Source organism: Bufo bufo, chromosome 6 (assembly GCF_905171765.1).
Source record: "Bufo bufo chromosome 6, aBufBuf1.1, whole genome shotgun sequence".
NCBI classification, from domain to species: Eukaryota; Metazoa; Chordata; class Amphibia; order Anura; family Bufonidae; genus Bufo; species Bufo bufo.
Window position 1 is genome coordinate 29,635,502 of NC_053394.1, and position 25,658 is coordinate 29,661,159.

Sequence of the window (25,658 nt, forward strand, 5' to 3'; positions counted from 1 at the left end):
GTCTCGCAGAGATAGAGAATCTGAAGCTACATCCCCCTCCTCTCCCCTCACTCAGAATGCAGTCTCACAAATATAGAGAGAAACTAAAGCTACATCCACCTTCTCTCCACTCTCACAATATGCAGTCTTACAGAGATAGTGAAACTGAAGATGTATACCAGTCCTCTCCCCTCTTACAGCATGTAGTCTCGCAGAGATAGAGAATCTGAAGCTACAGCCCCCTCCTCTCCCCTTTTACAGCATGCAGTCTCACAAACATAGAGAGAAACTGAAGCTACACCCCCCTCCTCTCTCTTCCCACAACATGCAGTCTTACAGAGATAGATAACCTGAATATGTATCCCAGTTCTCTACCCTCTTACAGCATGCAGTCTCACAGAGATAGAAAATCTGAAGCTACACCCCCCTCCTCTCCCCTTTCACAGCATGTAGTCTTACAGAGATAGATAACCTGAATATATATCCCAGTCCTCTCCCCTCTCACAGCAGGCAGTCTCTCAAAAATAGGGAACCTGAATCTACATTCCCCTTCTCTCCCCTTTCACAGCATGCAGTCTCACAAACATAAAGAGAAACTGAAGCTACATCCCCCTCCTCTCCCTTCTCACAACATGCAGTCTTCCAGAGATAGAGAAACTGAAGATATATTCCACTCCTCTCGCCTCTCTCAGCATGCAGTCTCAGAGAGATAAACTGCAGCTACACCCCCCTCCTCTCCCCCCTCACAGCATGCGATCTCACAGAGAAAGTGAAACTGAAGCTAGGTTCCCTTCTTCTCCCCTCTCACAGCATACAGTCTCAAACAGATAGAGAAACCGAAGCTAGGTTCCCTTCTTCTCCCCTCTCACAGCATACAGTCTGAAACAGATAGAGAAACTGAAGCTAGGTTGCCCTGCTGAGGTGGATCATCTAGTAAGTGCTGGAATGGGGGATCGGTGAGTATTTCACTGTAGACATTTTATAATGAATTTATCCACCTTGGATGACCCCTTTAAGCTTCATTCACATTTTTTATTTTTTTTTATAAGCGTGCAACCTACCAACTACAGCAGAAAGATCTGCGAGATCTGTTTTGGACCTCCTTCTGTTGTTGGCTTGCAAATACTGATATAAAATACTGTCCATTCTGCCATGGAAATGAGGTCCTACAGAGACAGAGAAGCTGAAGCTACAACCTCAATCTCTACCATTTTTCCATTTCTTTTTTGAATTGTATTACTTTAGATGGGACTTTTTGGGGACTGAGGAGGAAAAGAGTGGATACGGTGTGCTGGAAGGTGAGGAAGATAACACTTTCCCTTATGGAGATATCCAAAAAAGTGAAATAATATACTACATATTTATGCAAAGTTAGACCAAAATTAAACCTGCTGCCATTCTCCTTAGCCCAAAACCGTAGCGATCAGGGGAGTTCTCCCTTCCTATAGTAGTCCTCTCTCCACTGCTACAGCAGGAGTTATGATATTGAGGTTGTCAGTTGTCAGCCTTTTTCTTTGTGTAAAAAAAAAATACAAACGCTATGAAGGTTCTACGCAATTTCCTCCCTTTTCCAAGATCTCTGCTTGCTGCCAGTGTGTAGTAAAATCTGTAGATATCTACGGCTACCAGACAACATTTATTTGTGCACAAGTCGTGGTAAAGTTGACAATGAGAATTTGTAAAACATTCGAACAGTAGACCTAATATGTCTCACAGCTGGGAGTTTGATACAGTGTATCCAGGCAAGACAATGTGAGGTAAGCAGTCTGATACATTTTATCTGCACTGAGACATTTCAGTGCTTAGGACAGGAGAGATGTGTCCACCTCACAGGAGATTGTGTAGACTGGATACATTGTAACAAACCTTCAGCTGTGAGAAAGATTAGGCCCATGATAGCTGTATCCCGTGCATTATGCATGCATGTGATGAGCATAGTAACCGCCTGTACTGCACATACGCTGCCGGTGTCCTTCTAGTGTCCTTGTCAAAGCGACCTGGACCCTGATTAGATCCTCACATGTTATTCTCGCCGGTCTGTCACTTATTGAGGTGCTAGATGCCTTGGCACTGACCTTCAGCTTCTGTCTGTGTCTCAGAAGGCTAGCGTTATTACAAAATCTGGGCCTCCCAATCAGGATAAAATACACCTTAATCCATAACATTAAAACCATTTACAAGTGACGGGAACCATGCTATTTCATGGTACCTGTCAAGGTGATGTTTTGGAAGCAGGAAGAATGGGCAAGCGTGAGGATCTGAGTGACCTGGATGGGATGTTCCTGGTATGTAGAGGTGAGTACCTGCTAAAAAGTGGTCCAAGGAAGGACAACCAGTCAACCGGATATAGAGTCATAGTTGCACACGGCTTATTGATGTTTATGAAGTGTGAAGGCTAGTCCATCTGGTCTCATCCCAAAAAACTACTGCTGACAACGATCCTGCTGACCATGATAGAAAAGTGTCAGAACACACAGTGCATGGAGCCACAGACTGGTCAGAGCCCGCATGATGACCCATATCTACTGACGAAAGTGCCTACAATGGGTACATGAGTAGCAGAACTGAACCAAGGAGCAATGGAAGAAGATGGCCTGGTCTGATCAATCACTCTTTGCATCATCATGTAAATGGTGGTGCGTGCGCTTCACTTACTTAGGGAAGAGGTGGCACCAGGATGAGAAGAAGACAAGGCAGTGTGATGCTCTGGGCAATGTTCTAGTGGAAACCTTGGGTTCTGGTATCATGTGGATGTGACTCATGCCACCTACCTAACCATTGTACAGAGAAGTACCTCCCCTTCGTGGCAGTGGTGCCCCCTAATGGCAGTGGCCTCTTTCAGCAGAATAATCCCCTGGCCACACTGCAATGGTCTGAGGAACATGACAATGAGATGAAGGTGATGTCTTATCTCCAAATTCCCAGATCACAATCCAATCGTCATCTGTGGGATGTGCTGGAAGAACAAGTCCAAATCAAGGAGGCCGACCCAAGCAACGTACAGGTCTTCAAGGATCTGCTGCTAGCGTCTTGATGCCTGTGACCAGAGGACACCTTCTAAGGTCTCGTGGAGTCCATACATTGACAGGACACAGCGTAAGGAAAATTTCAGCCATAAGGCAAAAACAGCCCCCAACAATGCATGAGAGTCCAGAACTGGTGGTGGTGGCTCATTTCATCTTCTGACCTATTGGGGAACTTCCCATTGAAGCCCCTTGAATTAATTTTTCAGAGATTTTTAGCTGCATTTTGTTGCTTTTTTTTAAAATTAGATGTATTTTTAAGCTTAGAGCAGGGCTTAGTGGGCTGATTTTATCAAGTGGAACTTAGCGATGTGATGGGTGGAGCTTAGCGTTGACACAACCGCGGGGCTTAGCAGTATGACGATAACTTTTCTTAGGGGGGGGGGGGGGTTTCTTAAAAATGGTAAATCCAGGAGATCCAGGGCGGTCAATGTAATATGGGCTGTGGCTGGTGCTATGGGCAACAAAGCCACACTTGATTGTGTTCCCTTTTAAATTTTAATATTACAGCGCTATTATTGTATTATATATCAGGGTACTTTCACACTTGCGGCAGAGGATTCCGGCAGGCAGTTCCGTCGCCGGGACTGCCTGCCGGATCCGGCAATCCGGACGCAAACGGATGGCATTTGTCAGACGGATCCGAATCCGTCTGACAAATGCATTGAAATACCGGATCCGTCTCTCCGGTGTCATCTGGAAAAATGGATCCGGTATTTATTTTTTTCACCGATTTAAAGGTCTGCGCATGCGTGGATCGGAAGAACGGATCCGTCAATGCGGCAAGTGTTCAGGATTTTTGGCCGGAGAGAAAGATACAGCATGCTGCAGTATTTTCTCTGGCCAAAAACGTAAGAGGGACTGAACTGATGCATCCTGAACGGATCGCTCTCCATTCAGAATGCATTAGGATAAAACTGTATTGAGCCCCTAGGACGGAACTCTATGCCGGAAAAGAAAAACGCTAGTGTGAAAGTAGCCTTAAAGGAGCTTCTTGTACACTGCACGGAGCTGTCACTGCCCTGGAGACAAGTACTAAAAATAAATCCATTTACATCAAAACGCCCAATTTCTACAGACGTGTGCATCCGACTCTGCATGTATAATACATAGGACATGACGATATCATGGCTTCTCTGTCCACCCTGGATGGAAGGAGCTTCTAAGCTCGGTGCAGGAACGCTATGAATTTCGTATGCGGAAAATCAATCGCACCAAAAATCTCTCCACAGGTGGACTGACCCGATGATTCAGTGCACTCCGATAATGAGAGGATATTGGACGGCTAACTGGAGTGGGGGGTGTCGGAGGGTGTCTCTGGGGGTCCTGCGTCAGGTTCATCCTTTGTTGCGGATGGCAGAGGAGTCTCACATCATCAACAGGTAGCAACTTTGATGTGACATCACTCATGATGTCACTGATGTCATGTGATGTCACTGATGAATCTGATGTCACCTGTCAGGTCATTGACCTGATAACGTCATGTGATGTCACTGATGAATCTGATGTCACCTGTCAGGTCATTGACCTGATAATGTCATGTGATGTCATTGATGCGCTGATGATGATCATGTGAGAGCAAAGGTAACATGGCCGATCTACTTGTCAGTCCTGTGATGTCACTGATGTCGCATCATTTTAATTGTCCAAAAAAAGATTGACAAGCTCCTTCCAAGTTTGCCACTTCACCAATTGCCGACTTTTACTTATTTCCTCCGGCGGCTAAATCACGAATTCACCTTTAAAGGGGGTAAAAATATTAGGAAAGGCCTCAGAATAAGAAGAAACGATAGAAATGTAAACCCTCAACGATCCCTCGCCACTCTCGTTCTGACACTTTCCGGGTCCTTACTTGTCCCTGCTTCCCAGTCTCATCTTGACACGCAGGAAATGGCAGGACATATCTGCTCAGCCAATCACGGGCCACGGAGATGACCCGCCTCTGCAGGTGATTGGATAAGTAGGCATCTCCAGACACTGACAAAGTGCTGAGACGGGACCAGGAAGCAGCGACCAGCAGGAAACAGATAAGTGTCGGCATGGAAGCACCGAGGGTTAAAGGAGCATGGCTTCGTTAGTGGGTCGCGAGGGGCGCCATGGGAGCCACAGTCCACGTATACAGACGTCACGCTCATCCAGAGCCATGAGGTGAGACGTACTGGCCGGACGTCGGCCTGGCACGAGATTGGTAATTACAGTAAAGCAATCATTCCATTAGCCTCGTTAGTGTCTCGGGGCCTCGATTAAGCCATTGTTCTCCCACTACTCCCATTATGTGGATGGTGACAGGTAGACCCAGTGGTGTCGTCCCCACTGGGTGTCTCACATGTAGTCTAAGGTGAGGGGCTCGGCCTCAGGGAAATACAGCCACCAATGCACAGTTGGCATTGGGTGGGGGTGTTCCCAGGCGGATGTGCTCAGACCTGGGGGCAGTGTTGGGGTACGTAGGACACTGCTGGTTGGAGTTGGTCATGGTGTCTGGACAAGTATCGGCTGTGACTGCAAAATATACTGGCGGGTGATGCCAAAGCTGTCGGTCAACCTAACACGTTGGGAGATAGTGGGTAAAACCTGGTACTGGGCAGTGGAACTACCGTTCCCAGCTTGGGATATCGTGGACTGGGTCTCGGAGGGTGCCCGCCCAAGTGTCCAGGGGTGCAGCCCGTCCAGGCCATCTATCCCTACTTGCGGTATAACTGGGATCGAAAGAATAAAGACCGTTGCATCGTTATCCTGCCTTCGTGATTAATACGACCCACAACCTCAGATCTTTGCTCGTTCCACTCACTTGAATGGGTTCGGCACATGTACAGTAATTACACTGCGCAGCCGCTGCAAACGAGACGACGCGCAGTGTACTCTTGAAGAAGAAGCAACGCTCGCACAAGCACCGACTCCGCTGCAAACAGCTGATCGATGGAGGTCCCGGGTGTCGGACGTCCACCAATCTGACATTGATGACCTATCCCGAGGATAGGTTATCAATATAAACCCCTGCACAACCCTCTTAGGGCTCAGACAGCAAATTGCGGATCCTCAAAACACAGATCCCGCCCGTGTGCATTCCGCATTTTGCGGACCGCACACGGCCAGCCCTAGGATACAAATGACTATTCTTGTCCGTGATTGCGGACAAGAATAGCACAAGCTCCATCTTTTTTTGCGGGCCCAGAAGTATGGATGCGGACAGCACACGGTGTGCTGCCTGCATCTTTTGCGGCCCCATTGAAATGAATGGGCCCCAACCTGTTCCGCAAAATTGCAGAACGGATGCGGACCAGTTTATACGGTCGTCTGAATGAGCCCTTAAAGGGGGCATAGAGAGCAAGAACGTTTTCGGGTTTACAGGAGACTATGGCCTCAGCGAAGACTCCGATTGTGGCATCTACGTGAATTATTTGCAAGTTGCGTTTTTGTAAGTTTGTTAAAAAAGACTTAATTAATATGAAATTAATTGAGAGGAAAAAGAAGGTATTTGCTGATTTGCATGGCAATTAGTAGGCAGCGCCTGTAATCGCGCTTGTTTGTAATGTTCTGTCAGGAGCTAATTAGACAGGCAGCGTTTTACAGAAAACGAGACACTTTCATCAGCCGAAACACAAAGCTGGATTTACTGTAAGTCGCCTCCTGCGAGATCAGACGGCAAAAGCGCATTATCGTCCAGAGAGCGCGAATCGAATAGAACGAAGCGGCAGAAAACGTCCGGCACTGGAATAACACTGATGTCCAGGATCTTATACTTCTAGCTCACTTAGCGATCTGCTGCTTCCTTCTAGAGAAAACAGACATAATCCATATGCAAATGAGCAGTTAAGTGCACTGAGGGCGGGCCCAAGCCACTCGGTGCACCCGGACTCCTCCTGCTTCCTCTGCCAGTCTCATCCTCTAACTCTTGATTGCCAGGGCCAGGTTCATCCTAGGTCACGTAGTTTGCACAGTATGGAAGCATTATTTGGCCACAGTAGCCAGCATTTAGCACAGTATGGCAGTATTATTTAGTTAATATTTTAGGATTATTACCCTTTGTTTCTGTACTGCATAGGAACATTAGGAAAAGTATCATTATATTACACTGAGCAAAAATATAAAACGCAACACTTTCGGTTTTACTCCCATTTTGCATGAGCTGAACTCAAAGATCTGAAACATTTTCTACATACACAAAAGACCCATTACTCTCCAATATTGTTCACAAATCTGTCTAAATCTGTGTTAGTGAGCACTTCTCCTTTGCCGAGATAATCGCCATCGAATGTGAGCATTTGCCCGCTCAAGTCGGTTACGACGACGAACTGCAGTCAGGTCCAGACCCTGATGATGACGACGAGCAGATGAGCTTCTCTGAGACGGTTTCTGACAGTTTGTGCAGAAATTCTTTGGTTATGCAAACCGATTGTTGCTGCAGCTGTCCCGGTGGCTGGTCTGAGACAATCATGGAGGTGAACATGCTGGATGTGGAGGTCCTGGGCTGGTGTGGTTACACGTGGTCTGCGGTTGTGAGGCCGGTTGGATGTGCTGCCAAATTCTCTGAAAAGCCTTTGGAGGCGGCTTATGGTAGAGAAATGAACATTCATTGCACGGGCAACAGCTCTGGTAGACATTCCTGCAGTCAGCATGCCAATTGCACGCTCCCTCAAACGTTGCGACATCTGTGACGTTGTGCTGTGTAACCAAACTGCACATTTCAGAGTGGCCTTTTATTGTGGGCAGTCTAAGGCACACCTGTGCAATATGCATGCTGTCTAATCAGCATCTTGATAGGCCACACCTGTGAGGTGGGATGGATTATCTCGGCAAAGGAGAAGTGCTCACTAACACAGATTTAGACAGATCTGTGAACAATATTGGAGAGTAATGGGTCTTTTGTGTATGTAGAAAATGTTTCAGATCTTTCAGTTCAGCTCATGCAAAATGGGAGTAAAACCGAAAGTGTTGTGTTTATATTTTTGCTCAGTGTGTATAGGCAATGTATGGATATATTTTGCACAATATGGCAGCATTATTTAGTCACAGAAGGTAACCTTTAGAACAGTATGGCAGAATTATTTAGATAATATTTTATGATTATTACCCTTTGTTTCAGTACTGCATAGCACTTTACTGTATAGTAACATTAGAGCACCGTTATATTATTTGGACATTTCATGGACATATTTTGCAGTAGTATGGCAGCATTATTTGGTCACAATAGCTGACATTTAGCAAATTTTATTTAGATAATATTTTAGGATTATTATCCTTCATTTCTGTCCTGTATAGTAATGCACAGTGCAGTAACATTAGGAAGAGTATTGTTTAGGCATTGTACTGATATATTTTGCACAGAATGGCAGCATTATTTTGTCACACTAGGTAACATTTAGCACAGTGTGGCAGTATTATTTAGATAATATTTTAGGATTATTGCCCTTCATTTCTGTCCTGTATAGTACTGCACTGTACAGTAACAGTAGGAAGAGTATTGTTATATTGTTTAGGTGTTGTATTGTTATATTTTGCACAGTATGGCAGCATTATTTGGTCACACTCGGTAACAGCACAGTATGGCAGTCTAATACTGGCACAGTATGTTAGCATTATTTAGTTAACATTTTGGAATTTTTGCTTTTCATTTCCCTTCACCCAGAATTAGGACACGGGCCTCCTACATGTTGTACCCTCGGTCCTCCACACGACTCCACCTGGCAATGTTCAGACTTCATCTTCCGTATCCTTCCTTTATAATGCACCACCGCCAGCCTCCAGCGAGCACATTATGACACCTGGCGGACCTGGAGCCTATAGATTGTGCGCTCCACTAGACGCCCCCCCAGGTCGCCTCTCAACGTGTGACTTATACTAAATATTTCATTTTATTTGAAGCCTCGTTGCGCTCGACTTTCCGCTGAATCTGTCCTTGTGCGTGTCAGTCAGGTGGCGTAACCGGGAGAAGAAAGGAAACATAAATAATGCAATCATTCTGGATGCCAGCCTCTCTACGTGTGAACCTTCTTTCCCCCTGACAGTTTATATTATATTAGGAGCCGGGCCCCGCCAGCAGCGCAGCTGGTATTCCAAGGCAGTTAGCGTCCTCCATGCCAGATCTGCATCAGTCCCCTCGCTGCTCTCACACAAAACGCACTTAATATACCGGGCGATGTAAATACCGATTTCCGACATAAACCGCACCACGAGGTGTCGCGGGGCGGCTTTATAATTCATGGATGAAGGGGGAAAGGCAACTAAGTGCATGAAACACAGCATGTAAACTATAACCTGACCTCAAAGGAGAGACGAGACCAAAAATAGCCAAAAACTAGACATTTATTAAAAGAGAAATATGTGCGAAGTGAGATCTGAAGACAAAGAGCAAACTCGCTGAAGAGACCGCGTCTTCCTTCATGTTGTAGGCCAATATACGCCCAACTGAACGCCAGGGGATGTATCACTTATATTTCTATTTACTAATAAAATCCAGTAAGTGATACATAATTATTCTTGTTTTCCAATCTGTTTTTCTGTCCTGATTGTATATGTTTTTTTTTTTTTCTATAACTGTCATTGTAATCCCGCCTGTGATGATAATGAGATGACTGCTGAGAAGTGATGTCCACAGAATATAAAGCCTTTATTATGAGGATCAGAGTGAAAACTACAAGATTTCAGGATATTGTAAAAATATAGATAATGACATTCAAAATAGGCAATATTTTAAAACTTGATTTAGACAATAGGTCATCTTAGATAATATTCTATTTTTTCTCTACCTGATTATGGGAGGGGGGGGGGCATCTTGCCTCATCTGGCGTTAATAGCATTCAGGGATTGGCCTGACAGCAGCCGCATGGACCATAGGAACCTGCAGCCTGCGATTGACTTTTATGGCAGACTGTGTTGTGGTCATGCGCTGTGCAGAGGCGAATGTGCAGTGAGGGGAGGAGATAAGCTATGGCATCAGCTTTTTGTCAATGAAGAATCCTGTGTTGTCTATGTATAGGTGTTTGCTGTTCTTGTAATCCTTTGTGTGATGACTGCTGAGAAGTGCATTCCGTTTCTGTATGTCCGTATTTCCGTTCCGCCAAAAATTAGAACATGTCCTATTATTGTCCCCATTACGGGCAAGGATAGGACTGTTCTATTAGGGGCCGGCTGTTCCATTCCACAAAATACGGAATGCACACAGACATATTTTTTGCGGATCCGTTTTTGCGGACCGCAAAATACATACGGTCATGTGCATGGGGCCTGAAAATTGCAAGATTTCAGGATTAAAAAAATAAATAAAAGTATAGAGAACAACATATTTTTTACAAAATAATGTATAATTAAAAAAAATATATGTTTATCAGAAAAACTTGATTTAGGGTCCATTCACACGTCCGCAATTCCGTTCCGCATTTTGCGGAACGGAATTGCAGACCCATTCATTTCTACACTTCCGGGTCCGCATTTCCGTTCCCGAAAAAAAATAGAACATACCCTATTCTTGTCAGCAATTGCGGACAAGAATAGGCATATTCTATTAGTGCCGGCGATGTGCGGTCCGCAAAATGCGGAACGCACATTGCCGGTGTCCATGTTTTGCGGATCCGTGTGAATGGACCCTTAAACACATTTCCTTTAAAGGGTTGATTTACTAACAATACAATTCCTCTATTACTTTGCTCGCTGCACCATGCTGATATGCAGATTGTGTTATTATGTCAATTATCAGTTTTAGGCTAGGTCTACACGACGACATGTGTCGCACAACACATAGGGCACAACTACACTGCAACATGTGTCGCACAACACATAGGGCACAACTACACTGCAACATGTGTCGCACAACACATAGGGCACAACTACACTTCAACATGTGTCGCACAACACATAGGGCACAACTACACTGCAACATGTGTCGCACAACACATAGCGCACAACTACACTGCAACATGTGTCGCACAACACATAGGGCACAACTACACTGCAACATGTGTCGCACAACACATAGGGCACAACTACACTGCAACATGTGTCGCACAACACATAGCGCACAACTACACTGCAACATGTGTCGCACAACACATAGGGCACAACTACACTGCAACATGTGTCGCACAACACATAGCGCACAACTACACTGCAACATGTGTCGCACAACACATAGCGCACAACTACACTGCAACATGTGTCGCACAACACATAGGGCACAACTACACTGCAACATGTGTCGCACAACACATAGGGCACAACTACACTGCAACATGTGTCGCACAACACATAGCGCACAACTACACTGCAACATGTGTCGCACAACACATAGCGCACAACTACACTGCAACATGTGTCGCACAACATTGATGTCGCACCAATGTCGCGCAACAATTTTTATAATGATAGTCTATGGTGTCGCACTGCGACATGCTGCAACTGTGACGCGACAGTCACCGAAAAATCCATTTGAATCGATTTTTTGCGACTGTCACGTCGCAGTCGCAGCATGTCGCAGTGCGACACCATAGACTATCATTATAAAAATTGTCGAGACAAATGTTGTCGTGTAGACCTAGCCTTAAGGTTGTCACAGCCCCGCCCTTGTTACTGGCATCACTGAAGAAAGCCTCGTTTACACACGTCCGTGTTCCACGTACATGTACTGTACATGTTCTCCACGGACAGCACGCGTCCCCATTCATTTTACTGTGTGTATTCACACATCCGTGTTTTACCACAGTCCGTGGTTTTAGCACGGAAGCATGCTTTATTTTGTCTGTGTTCACAGCTCCATCACGCTCATTATAGTCTATAGGTCCATGAAAACCACGGATGCCACGGATCATTAGCAAGAGATGACACATGGACAGCCAAAAACGGAAGACGGACCACACGTGGAACTTCCCATAGGCATCACTGACCACCTTTTCATGGATTTGAGCACGGACACGGACGTGTGAATGAGGCCTCATAAGGCAGAGGACTGGACAAGTGTCAGATTATGCCTCGGGGGCTTCAGGTTACGCTCGGAGTGGAAAAGTCACTGAAAAACTCATTAGTCGAAATTGTCATTCTTGGATAAGATCGTTAGAATTGACAGAAGAGAAGAGTCAGTCCTCTTGAACACGTGAGTGAAACACGGACCTGTTTTGCCCATGGTCTCCATTGCTGGTTTTCCATGGACTGTGGATCTGTGGTCAGAGGTGCACCTAACCTTTCTGCTGCTGAAAAATGAAATGCCCCCCAATCCCAATTTCTCAACCTAACCCCTTTGCCACAATGAAAGCGCTCATTGCCCGTGGCCCTTCCGCTGCCCCCTCTTGCCCCTACCTGGTGCTGCCTCAGGCGATTGCCTCACCTGGCCTCATTGGTGGTGAACCCCTGTCTGTGGTGACGCCATGGGAGCTTGCCCTATTTTGTCCATGATTACGGATCGCTCACGCACATTGAAGTCTATCAGTCTTTGAAGCCATCCATGTTTGGTCCATGGTTTTCATGGATCATTGCTCAGAGATGCTCTGAGACTAATTCTCAGCAATGTGTGTGGAATACAGAGGGCAAAAATGGACACTTGGACCAAACAGGGATTTGTCATGGACATCTTCACCGTTGAACCTCTCACCATCTCAGATCTCATCACGGACGTGTGAAATGGACCTTATGGACCAGGATTTGCAGGCCATTTTTGGGGGAAAGTTGCAAATGACCAAAATGATATTTTTCTCATCAAACGCCCTGACGAGACAAACCGCTACATTGTTTCATCTTCAGCTGAAGCCTCCGCCATCTGCTACAAGGCTGGTAAGTGGGTGAACACCGGAGAGATGCTCCTCGGTGATGAATGTTTTTCAGACGGCATAATGTCACGTCTCCTATTTAGATTCTTATGGTGTCAAGAAAGCGACTCCGGAAAGTTCATTTCTTCCATTTCCCGCTCGCTCGAGACTTACATCTGGACTTTCGTAAGTTTAAAACTATGCACAGTATAAAAAAACAAAAACAGCTTAAAGGGGAAGTCCACTTTTACACCAATTTCTTTTTCAAAGCATCTAAAATAAAAAAAATAGCTTTATTTTGCTTACAGTATTGATTACAACTCTCCTACCGTTAGCAGGCCTATATGTCTCCATGGTTACAGACAACAAAAAACCTTGTGTAGTCTGATTCTGCAGTCTCTCACCTGAATGTAGGCAACGGAGGGGAAGGATTATGACTGCAGGGATTGTCTACAGTCTGTAGCACATAGGTCTGCATTGGAGCTGCATGCACAAAACGGTGGGAGATTTTTTTCAAAGTTACTTTTTTGTTATTTTAGGTGCACTTAGGCAGTGAAATAATGGTTGCAAACAGACTGGTGCATGGACATAACCCGTGGACCCAGTGGTGCAATGGAAAGGGCAGTCGAGAGTGGGATACCAGCCACTGGTATAGGTGAACCAGAGAATCAATACAATATCACGTCGCATCATGACTGGGCCATAAAAATTCCATCATGACTGGACCATACCACATATCTCACCACAGCTGTACTATATATCACGTCGCATCATGACTGGACCATACCACATATCTCACCACAGCTGTCCTATATATCACGTCGCATCATGACTGGACCATACCACATATCTCACCACAGCTGTCCTATATATCACGTCGCATTACAAGTGCATGGTAACTTCTTGAGACCACGTGCCCTCATGGCTGGGTCATACCACATGTCCATTCAGAAACGGTTCATAACATATATACATATATGCCATAAGATATGGATCATACCATTATGAACCATGGGAACAGATCACAGCAGATGTCCCATTATTTCTGATTTCAGTTTCCCCCCCCCCCCCCCATCGTAGAACGGGCCTACGGCTCTCGTGCAGGGTTGCCAACCGTCCAGAAATCTCTGGACAGTCCGTAAATTCTGGTCATGATTTATTAACAGTATATTGAGCTATTGGCATGTATCACTTATAGCCTTTATCATTCATTATGGTTTTCCAATTTGTCCATAAAAAATGTTGGCTGTCCGTGATTTTTTGGAATAATTTGTCCCAAAAAAAAAAGAAAAATTCTTGTTGGCGACCCTGTTCTCATGGAACCTGCCGATTCAATCACACGGCACTTGTGAATACACGACCAGGTTAAGAAATGTTCACAATCAATACTAAAGACTTTCCCACCAGGAGAAATCAAGTTTCTGTCCTTGGCTTGATGTAGAGCCGAGTCCTAGAGGCTCTTAAATAATGTAGTTATGGTGACAGGATTCGATAACCCACTAGTGTTGAGCGCGAATATTCGAAAAGCGAATTTTTATCTCGAATATCGCAACTCTGAGAATTCGCGAATATTTAGAATATAGTGTCATATTAGTTTTTTAGAATATTCGTAATTTTTTTCCATCTGAAGTGAACAGTGTTCAGACGGAAAAAAATGACGAATATGCTAAAAAATGAATATATAGCACCAAATTCAATATAGTGCTATACAGTATATTCGTTTTTTTAAATATTCGCCATTTTTTTCCATCTGAAGTCATGATTCCTCCCAGCTCCCAATGACTTATTGGCCCACAAGCAAGAAGCGGGGAGGAATCATGTGTTCAGATGGAAAAAATTACGAATATTCGAAAAACTAATATATAGCAGTATATTCTATAGTGCTATATATTCGTTTTTGGTCAACGCCTGTATTGAGCGCGTGATATTCGCATATTACGCGATCATTACCTTGCAGATTTTCGAGTAAAAAAAAAAGAAAGTAGAATATAGAGAATATTCTACAAAATATTAGCGAAATTGAATATTGCCCCTGACGCTCGTGACTATAACCCACCATACCATTCTAGAATTCGCGAATTTATTGGGAATATTATGCCAAAAATTTGCAAAAACGAATATTGCCTAAGCCGCTCATCACTACAGGACAATACAAAGAACCATGAATTATGAAGTTGAATATTTATGAAATTAAAAATATATATCTGTACATTGCAAAAAAAAGTATTATGCCTCAATGTCAAGACAAAACAGGGCTGCCCCCCCCCCCCCCCAACATTGAGAGGGTCGGGGTAGATATCAACAACGCTTGGCGCCAATGCGGATGGCAAAGCCTCAACTTTATTTGTTCATTTCCCAGTTGCAGCCCTGATGACGAGATACTAGCCAAATGTTAACTCCATCAACAATTTCAGCCGGACTCCCCGGAGGGCATGTGCTGCCAAATATATACATGGCGGGGGAATAAGAGCCGCCAACCAGCTGTGAAGGGTAATGAGTCAGCTGCCCATAGACAAGCACCAGAGACACATGGAGATCAGTTTTGACTGTCTATTCTTCTACTTTTTACTTCATATTCAAGACCCTATTCACATATGTGCAGTGGCGTATCCAAGCTATGGCAGCCATGGCTAGTGCCATAGGCGCCAAGCGGGGGGGGCGACCAGGGCCGATCCTACACGGGGTGCAGTGGGTGCCCGGGCCCCGCACCCCAGCGCTGCGGCCCTGGTGACAAGTGGAGCGGCCGCGGCCGGCGGCAGGGCAGAGCAGGAGATGAGCGCCCTTCCATTGTGGAAGCGCTCATCTCCATAGTCATCTGTATTGCCGTCCTCAGGACGGCAATACAGATGCCTGTCTGTGCTGCGGCAGAGGAGGGAGAGGTGTGTCCCCTCCTGTTCCTCTGATAGGCTGCCGGCTTAGTGCTGGCAGCCTATCAGAGGCCGGTGATGGCGCGATGACGTCATCGCGTCGCCTGAGCCGTATAGCGAGGGACACAGACGGAAGAGGTGGCCTGCATCGCATCGCATTGCTGGAGGTAAGTATAAGTGTATTATTTTTTTTAATTTTTTTATATAGGTACAATACTGGGCTGGCACATGATAAGGGGGGCTACTGGGCTGGCACATAAGGGGGGCTACTGGGCTGGCACATAAGGGGGGACTACTGGGCTGGCACATGATAAGGGGGGCTACTGGGCTGGCACATGATAAGGGGGGACTACTGGGCTGGCACATGATAAGGGGGGACTACTGGGCTGGCACATGATAAGGGGGGACTACTGGGCTGGCACATGATAAGGGGGGCTACTGGCACATGATATGGGGGGCTACTGGCACATGATATGGGGGCACTCTGGCTACTGGCACATGATATGGGGGCACTCTGGCTACTGACACATGATATGGGGGGGCTCTGGCTACTGACACATGATATGGGGGGGCTCTGGCTACTGGCACATGATGGTGGGGGGGGGGCTCTGGCTACTGGCACATGATATGGGGGGGGGCTCTGGCTACTGGCACATGATATGGGGGGCTACTGGCACATGATAAGGGGGGCTACTGGCACATGATAAGGGGGGCTACTGGCACATGATAAGGGGGCTACTGGCACATGATAAGGGGGGCTACTGGCACATGATAAGGAGGGCTACTGGCACATAGGGGGGCTACTGGCACATGATATGGGGGGGCTCTGGCTACTGGCATATGATATGGGGGGCTCTGGCTACTGGCACATGATGGTGGGGGGGCTCTTATTTCTGGCACATGATTGGGGGCACTCTGGCTACTGGCACATGATATGGGGGGCTCTGGCTACTGACACATGATATGGGGGGGCTCTGGCTACTGACACATGATATGGGGGGGCTCTGGCTACTGGCACATGATGGTGGGGGGGGGGCTCTGGCTACTGGCACATGATATGGGGGGGGCTCTGGCTACTGGCACATGATATGGGGGGCTACTGGCACATGATAAGGGGGGCTACTGGCACATGATAAGGGGGGCTACTGGCACATGATAAGGGGGCTACTGGCACATGATAAGGGGGGCTACTGGCACATGATAAGGAGGGCTACTGGCACATAGGGGGGCTACTGGCACATGATATGGGGGGGCTCTGGCTACTGGCTAATGATATGGGGGGCTCTGGCTACTGGCACATGATGGTGGGGGGGCTCTTATTTCTGGCACATGATTGGGGGCACTCTGGCTACTGGCACATGATATGGGGGGCTCTGGCTACTGACACATGATATGGGGGGGCTCTGGCTACTGACATGATATGGGGGGGGCTCTGGCTACTGGCACATGATGGTGGGGGGGCTCTTATTACTGGCACATGATTGGGGGCATCTATGGGGGCACATCTTACTGCAGATTATTGGGGGGCACTATAGGGGCATCTACTGAGGCTAAAAAAGAAAATATTTTATATGGGGGCTCTGTATAGGGGCATTTTATACTGGGACACATTATGGTGGGTACTATGGGGAAGGGGGGGGCACTATGGGGGTCATCTACGGGGGCACTGAGAAGGGGTATTTTATATTGGCACATTATGGGAACATTAGCTCAACTGGGGGCATTACAAATGTTTTGCATATTATAAGGAGAATTATTACTACTGGGGGGCATTATGGTGGGCTTTATTACTCCCCCATGGTATGACCCCCTAGTAGCAGCACCAGCCTCTCCCTGCTCTGCTATCCCTCTGCCCCTTCTCCAAATCCTTATTATGAAATCTTTCTCATTAGGTTAAAGCACAACATCAGCTCCGCCGAGCCCCCGGCCAAAGTGTTGAAGTGGCGTCCGAGATCCCCAAGGGCCAAGTCAAGTAACTGTAAGTTTTTATGGGGGTTCTACAAAAGAGCTATCGTGTTTTTTTTTTTGTTAAGGTTATCTGAAAGATGGGTTTAAAATATTTTGACAGGGGCGCAGTTTCAGTGCTTGCCATAGGCGCCATTTTCACTAGATACGCCTCTGCATATGTGCTGTGGTTTACATTCTTATGATGTACTACAAATCCCATTGCCCGTGGCCCTTCCGCTGCCCCCCTCCTGCCCCTACCCTGCCTCATTGGTGGTGCACCCCTGTCAATGACAGAGCCGAGTCCTGTGTCCGGTATCGAGCATGCATCTCCAAGATTACACTTTACGTGTGCTGCCCAAGAGTGCCACATAGTGCTCCATGACACATGTATAATTGTGAATAGCAACGGTTACTACAAAGAGGTAATTATTCTAAAAGGGTTAATGCAATGTTACTGAGTTAAATGTTATGATTTTATATGTACCTAATAGCAAAGTATGGGAAACCAAACAGTTAGTGTTGGTAGACAGACTGTTTAGGTTACCAAGGTGATGAACTTAGCCCACCCCGACCCCCCCCCCCCCCCCCAGTTAGTGAGTCTAGTCTGAGCTGAGCTACTGGAAGGACGTGTGTGAGAGAGAGAGCTCCTGAAGACCAGGCCCAAGCCTGGAGAACCTCTGTTTCAGAGAATACAATTGCTAAGGAAGAAACTATGCTACCAGAGTCCCCCCGAAAGAAAGAGACCAGACATCTTGGATGGTCCAGGAGCTCAATCCAGGCCGTGTCAGTAAGGTAGTCGCTCATTTATGGTGTAAGAAACTTTACTGCTGTGGAAAGGATTGTTGTCTTCGGCACCTACCACACTCTGAGGTGGTCTGGCCCTTCGTATCTAAAAATTTGCACCCCTTAGCCCAAGACTTGCAGAAGGGGATAATAAGAGCCCAATCACATGTGGTTCTACTGAGAGAGAGAGTCGGGGAGTACTACAACTTCCATCATTGTTGCTGCCTCTACACAGCTATAGGAAGAAGACTAATCTTTAATATACTTTGGAACTGCGCCTTTTACTGCAGTATGTACTACTACTCCCATCTTAAAGTCAGTAAAGAAAGACTTATTTATTGCAACCCGTGGGCCTGGATATTGACTCCACCAGCCATCCGCTGACCCTCTGCATCCGTACTCCCGCCTTGCACCCCAACTACCACCAGGCAGGAGCCCCAATACCAGGGTGTGCCCCAAGGGAAGATAGGGTGCACCCTCCGGTCACTGCACGGCCCTGGGAAGTGCCACAGGTGGATATTGCCACCTTCAGAGCCACAACTACCACTCCCATCCTCCACACACTCCCCGGCGGTCCGCTGCACTGCATATGCAATACTTTTAGAGGGGAATACTTGTAATATTGCACCCCTATGCCGATGTATAAAACATATAGGGGTGCACTAGGACCCCATAGAAGACTAGCGGACCAGTATAATGGCCCTTACAATTATAATACTGCCATATAACATTCACCTGCCTCAGAAGCCTAGAATACACGCCAGCAGTCCTGATTTTGCCAGCACAGTCCAACAGTTGGGCGGCTTTGTGAAAATTTACCCCAAAAGCATCTATTTTGGGTTTATTCCTGAGCATAAATGTCCCAATTTGTATGTTGTTAGTATGGGCCATCCGCTGAGCTGAAGGTAGGACTGTATGCATTTACAGCAGCCAATATGAACAAGCAGAGCTGCAGTATAAAGCAGGGAGGACAGCAAACTGAGATTTTATGAATTTACCCCAAAACTGGCTGTTTGGGGAGGGGAGGCATTCCTGTATGTGCTGAAATATCCCAATTTATACGTTGTTAAGTATGGACTAGCTGCCTCAGCTTGTAGTAGACTTCTACGTCAATATGAACAAGCAGAGCTGCAGTATAAAGCATGGAGGAGAGAGGGCTGAGATTCTCCAAGAAAGGAGGTAGATTTCAGACAGGTAGTTAAGCCGGAGTCCCTGATCTGTACAGCAGAGCCGACGCTAACGAGAAGCTGACACGTGACGCCAGCCATATCACAAGCCATGAGACAGGTCTGTGTCTCTGTAGCACCGGAACCACCGCCTCAGCAGCCGCTGCAATCAAATTATCTTTCATGTGCAATGCAAAGGTTTTGTTCCCTTCCACAACGGAGGCAATTAATCTGCGCGCCCCGTACATGCCAGGGATTTGTTGCTGGATGCGAAGACAACGGGGTCGGCGAATGGTTCTAATGACTCGCCTCTCGTACGTGTATACTCGTTATCAGGCAGAGAGGGGGAACCGAGCCGGCACCGGCTAATAAGTAAATTCATTTTGACTGGCACATAGGAAGGCGGCGGAGTAGAAGAGAGATGTTGCTGCGGGGTGCATGCAGAAAGGTCCTCCGCCTGCTATAAATAGCTGGGATACAGAAGAGGCACAATATCCCGGCAGCGCCGAGCGGCCGCGGCTCAGGAATGTGAAACGGGCTTTATGGAGGGCAGATAATGAAGATACTGAGGCATCATAATAGTCACAGTCCTATCCAGCAGTGCCCTGGTCAGGACTCTCCTCGTAGGTGAGCTCATTATAATATGTCCCAGGAAAGGATCGAGGACCGTGGAAGTCCCTGGAGAGAAGATAACACCGCCACGTCCCCACCTATCCCTTGGTTAAACTTGATGGATGTTTGTCTATTTTCAACCATCTAAATAAATAATGATGGCAAACAGTGCACTCATAAAACCGCCATACAGTGCTTATACCGCGCCCTGAAAACATCGCTCAGATCATAAGATAAACATCAGTGCTCGCTTGGTTTCGATTTAAAGGGGTTCTCCGGGCTCATAATATTGATGACCTATCCTCAGGACACCCTGCACACCCCCCGCCGATCGGCTGTATGAGGGGAAGACGCACGCCATGCGCATGTGTCGCCTCCCTTCTGCTGTGTCTATGGCGAGCAGGAAGAGAGATGGGAGACGGCACGCGTGAGCTGCGCGCGCTTTCCCTTCATACAGCTGATCAGCACTGGGGTGTCGGGTGTCGGACCCCCACTGCCGTTCTGATATTCATGACCTATCCTGAGGATAGGTCATCAGTATTGAAAACCCGGAGAACCCCTTTATTGTGTACGTCCTGACCAGCCCCTAACAGCAGAGGTCAGGGCGCTATGGATTTCAGCATTATATGTGAAGTATCCTGCAGAAAAAGTGATTAAGGGAAGGTTCACACCTCCTTTTAAAGGGGTTGTCCCACGGAAAATATTCTACCAGCCCCTGGATCTGTAATTGCATGTACTTAAAAATGTATTATAGCTACTGAGTTATTCACTGAAATCTATCTACAGCCAGGTCCATAAATATTGGGACATGGACACAGTTCTAACATTTTTGGCTCTATACACCACCACAATGGATTTCAAATGAAACGAACAAGATGTGCTTTACCTGCAGACTGTCAGCTTTATTTGAGGGGATTTACATCCAAATCAGGTGAACGGTGTAGGAATTACAACAGTTTGCATATGTGCCTCCCACTTGTTAAGGGACCAAAAGTAAAGGGACAATTGGCTTCTCAGCTGTTCCATGGCCAGGTGTGTGTTATTCCCTCATTATCCCAATTACAATGAGCAGATAAAAGGTCCAGAGGTCATTTCCAGTCTGCTATTTGCATTTGGAATCTGTTGCTGCCAACTCTCAAGATGAGATGCAAAGAGCGGTCCCTATCAGTGAAGCCATCATTAGGCTGAAAAAACACAACAAAACCAATCAGAGAGATAGCAAAAACATTAGGAGTGGCCAAAACAACTGTTTGGAACATTCTTAAAAAGAAGGAACGCACCGGTGAGCTCAGCAACACCAAAAGACCTGGAAGGCCACGGAAAAGAACTGTGGTGGATGACCGAAGAATTCTTTCCCTGGTGAAGAAAACACCCTTCACAACAGTTGTCCAGATCAAGAACACTCTCCAGGAGGTAGGTGTATGTGTGTCAAAGTCAACAATCAAGAGAAGACTTCACAGAGTGAATACAGAGGGTTCACCACAAGATGTAAACCATTGGTGACCCTCAAAAACAGGAAGGCCAGATTAGAGTTTGCCAAACGACATCTAAAAAATCCTTCACAGTTCTGGAACAACATCCTATGGACAGATGAGACCAAGATCAACTTGTACCAGAGTGATGGGAAGAGAAGAGCATGGAGAAGGAAAGGAACTGCTCATGATCCTAAGCATACCACCTCATCAGTGAAGCATGGTGGTGGTAGTGTCATGGCGTGGGCATGTATGGCTGCCAATGGAACTGGTTCTCTTGTATTTATTGATGATGTGACTGCTGACAAAAGCAGCAGGATGAATTCTGAAGTGTTTCAGGCAATATTATCTGCTCATATTCAGCCAAATGCTTCAGAACTCATTGGACGGCGCTTCACAGTGCAGATGGACAATGACCCAAAGCATACTGCAAAAGCAACCAAAGAGTTTTTTAAGAGAAAGAAGTGGAATGTTCTGCAATGGCCAAGTCAATCACCGGACCTGAATCCGATTGAGCATGCATTTCACTTGCTGAAGACAAAACTGAAGGGAAAATGCCCCAAGAACAAGCAGAAACTGAAGACAGTTGAAGTAGAGGCCTGGCAGAGCATCACCAGGGATGAAACCCAGCGTCTGGTGATGTCTATGCGTTCCAGACTTCAGGCTGTAATTGACTGCAAAGGATTTGCAACCAAGTATTAAAACGTGAAAGTTTGATTTATGATTATTATTCTGTCCCATTACTTTTGGTCCCTTAACAAGTGGGAGGCACATATGCAAACTGTTGTAATTCCTGCACCGTTCACCTGATTTGGATGTAAATACCCTCAAATTAAAGCTGACAGTCTGCAGGTAAAGAACATATTGTTAGTTTCATTACAAATCCATTGTGGTGGTGTATAGAGCCAAAAATTTTAGAATTGTGTTGATGTCCCAATATTTATGGACCTGACTGTATATAGCGCCACCTGCTGTTTGCTCTTGTTCTAATTTCTCTGTCCTGCTGACTGAGACGGAAGCACATGCTCAGTTCTATGCATCAACTGCCACCAGCTGCAGTGGAAAGAACACACCCCCTGAGAAGGGACACGCCCCCTGAGAAGGGACACGCCCACTAAGCTGACAGCTTGAAATACATCCAGCAGAACAATTGGAGCAATGAATAGGGAGATGTCTGGATCCATGAGAGGTACCGGGCTGGTTCTAGATTGTCATGTTCTATATGATGTCTGATTTTTACATTATTCATGGGATAACCCCTTTAACTGATCTGGCGGGCTGTTCCTGCCATGAGTATTTGGTTTTGGCCAGATAAAAACCGCTGTATGCTCCAGTTTTTGTACAGCTAAAATCCGGCAGCCATGCTGGAAACCGTCCAGATCCCCACCAGATCCCATGATCGTCTAGCGATGACCACCACTATCCGGCTAGGTTGGATCCGGTGAACTCCAGCAGGCTGTTCTCTGCCGTGACAGCCTACAGAATCAGTTAAACGGAGCTGTGAACTGTGAACCTATCCTCAGGTCATATGGATGTCAGACATGGAGTCCAGAGGAGAAGACCAGTGTAAGACTACTTTCACATCTGAGTTTTCAATTCTGCTATTGAGATCCGTCTTAGGCAGTGGCGTGCCTAGAGTGTTTGGCACCCGGGGCGGGTCCCTTTTTTGCCCCCCCCCCAATACGTTAAAAAAATGGTACCCCCTCACAGTAGTATTGCCGTCATTATGCCCTCTCACAGTAGTTATTCCCTCTCTGTTCCCCTTTCACAGTTGTAATGCCTTCTTTGTGCCCCTTTCATAGTAATAATCGCCATTGTGCCCCCTTTATAGTAATAATGCCCATTGTGCCCCCTTAATAGTAATAATGCCCATTGTGCCCCCTTAATAGTAGTAATGTGCAGCGTACTCAAGTTAGGGTTAATAGTGTTCCTGGGTGTTGTAGTGCAATCATGACACTAACCTGAGACGGCTGACTCTCTGCAAGGGCAGGTGATGATGAGAAATGTTCGTGACGCCAGTGCCAATTAAACGGTGGCACGCCGTTTGCTGATAGCAGGAATAACTGAGGAACCACGTGATGTTAAAACAGAATTCAAACTTTAGTAGTCATCATTTAGGGACATTGACGGAAGCGCAGTTCCTTTGAAGACAGTTGATTTTCAATACAGTTGATGCAGGCAATATATATGTATATAGCAAGGTGACTTTAGAGTGTTAAACACAGGACTTGCAGTACAGGCAGCTTGCACTCTATTCCTGACTGATCCTGGAACATAGAAACTCTTCTCCAAGGTCCAATGCCCTAGCTCTGGCGTATATCCTTGGTTTTATCTCTATCAAGTACCTCCTCTGTTGTCTTGAGTACCTCTTGCTTTTCTTGACTTGCCTCTGTCTCTCTCTCAGTTTCCTCAGGCTCTAGAAACTTCTGAACTCCCTTCCTGGCTAGGCCCTAGCCTATTTATACTGAACTGGGGGGCTCCCTCTGCTGGCTGGAATAAAGATTGCCTGCACCAGGCCTAACTGGCTTAAAGGGAAACACACATTACATTCTAGCAGTGTCGGGTAACCTACCCGTATGCTGCACACCCCTAGACTTTAACGTGAGTAAGGCCTCGTACTCACACACCTTCCTGAACCGGCATAACATGGTACATAACATATGCATTCTATTATAAATACAATAAATAATTATTTCACACAGAAAAACATAACATTGGTAACTTCATGAACAAATGACGTAAGGAAAAGGGGCGTCTTCTTGCTTCTTAGGCACGGCCGTTGACCTGGCACAGCGGACTTAGGGTGAACCAGGTTAGTCCATTTTCTTTGGTGGCAGTATAATAACGGAACTACCCAGGGGTTTCCTGTGGGTGTATCACAGGCAAGGGCTCACGTGGGGGAGTCCATTCTTGCGCACAAATGTCAAGTAAAGTATTACCAGTAGCAACTGCTCGAGAGGAGACACCACCAGCATAGTCAAAGTCTCCTAAACGGACTGGCGGACGTCCCCTGGTCATCCGGGTGGACCTTCTCAATACAGTGGTCTCCTCTTCCCTTAGCAACGAGGTAGAAGAGAGAGGAGCAACAGGAGGGTCTCCATCAGTGAGACCTTGGTCAGGAACAACAGGAACAACTAGATCCACTAGAGGGGAAACTGGATCCGGGGCATCTTGAACCGGCTCTTCTGGAGGTGAAGATACAGTAGGTGCCGGAGCAGGCACCAGCAAGTTCAACCATGGTGTCAGAAGCCAATGCATGGGATCAGTGTCATACCTCAGATTACTGACAGCCTGCATAGGATCCTCGGGCGGTATTGATGACTCTGACACAGGGGATTCAGATCCAGAACTCTCGGCACTAGGTTCTGGTGTCAGGCAGAGCTTTAACCGGTTTCGGTGTACAATTTGGGATCCCTTGCCTTCCCGGGTGATCTCATAAGTGTGAGTTCCAACATTTGGGATTGCAGTGACAACATAGGGACTTCGCTCCCATTTACTGTCCAGTTTACTGGTACGGCGGTTATTTTTTAACCATACCACAGCCCCTATTGTCAAGGGTTCTGCATGGGCTGCTTGATCATAGTCTCTCTGCTGTCGGTCCCTAGCATAGTCCATACGTTCCTGAACAATGGCTTTGGCTGTATTCAATCGCCTTTGATGTTCAGCAACCCAGTCGGTGTTAGGTAATGGGTTAATGCAATCAGGTACGTGTATGTCCAATGAATGATCAGCAGGCAATGTCCCTTGGCGCCCAAACATCAAATAAAAGGGGGTATACCCGGTGGAACAATGTATGGTATGATTGTATGTGAACATGAGCTGTGGCAACAGATTAGGCCAATCTCCTCTGGTTTCAGGAGGCACGGCCCTCAGCATCTCTATCAAGGTCTGATTCATTTTTTCACATAATCCATTACCTTGAGGATGGTAGGCCGTTGTCCGGATCTTCTTACAGTTGTGTAAGCGGCACAGTTCATGGAACAGATGGGACTCAAAAGCAGGTCCTTGATCGGTGAGGATCTTTTCTGGACATCCGTAGGGCAGGAGGAAGTGCTTCCAGAACAGTTCGGCTGTAGTC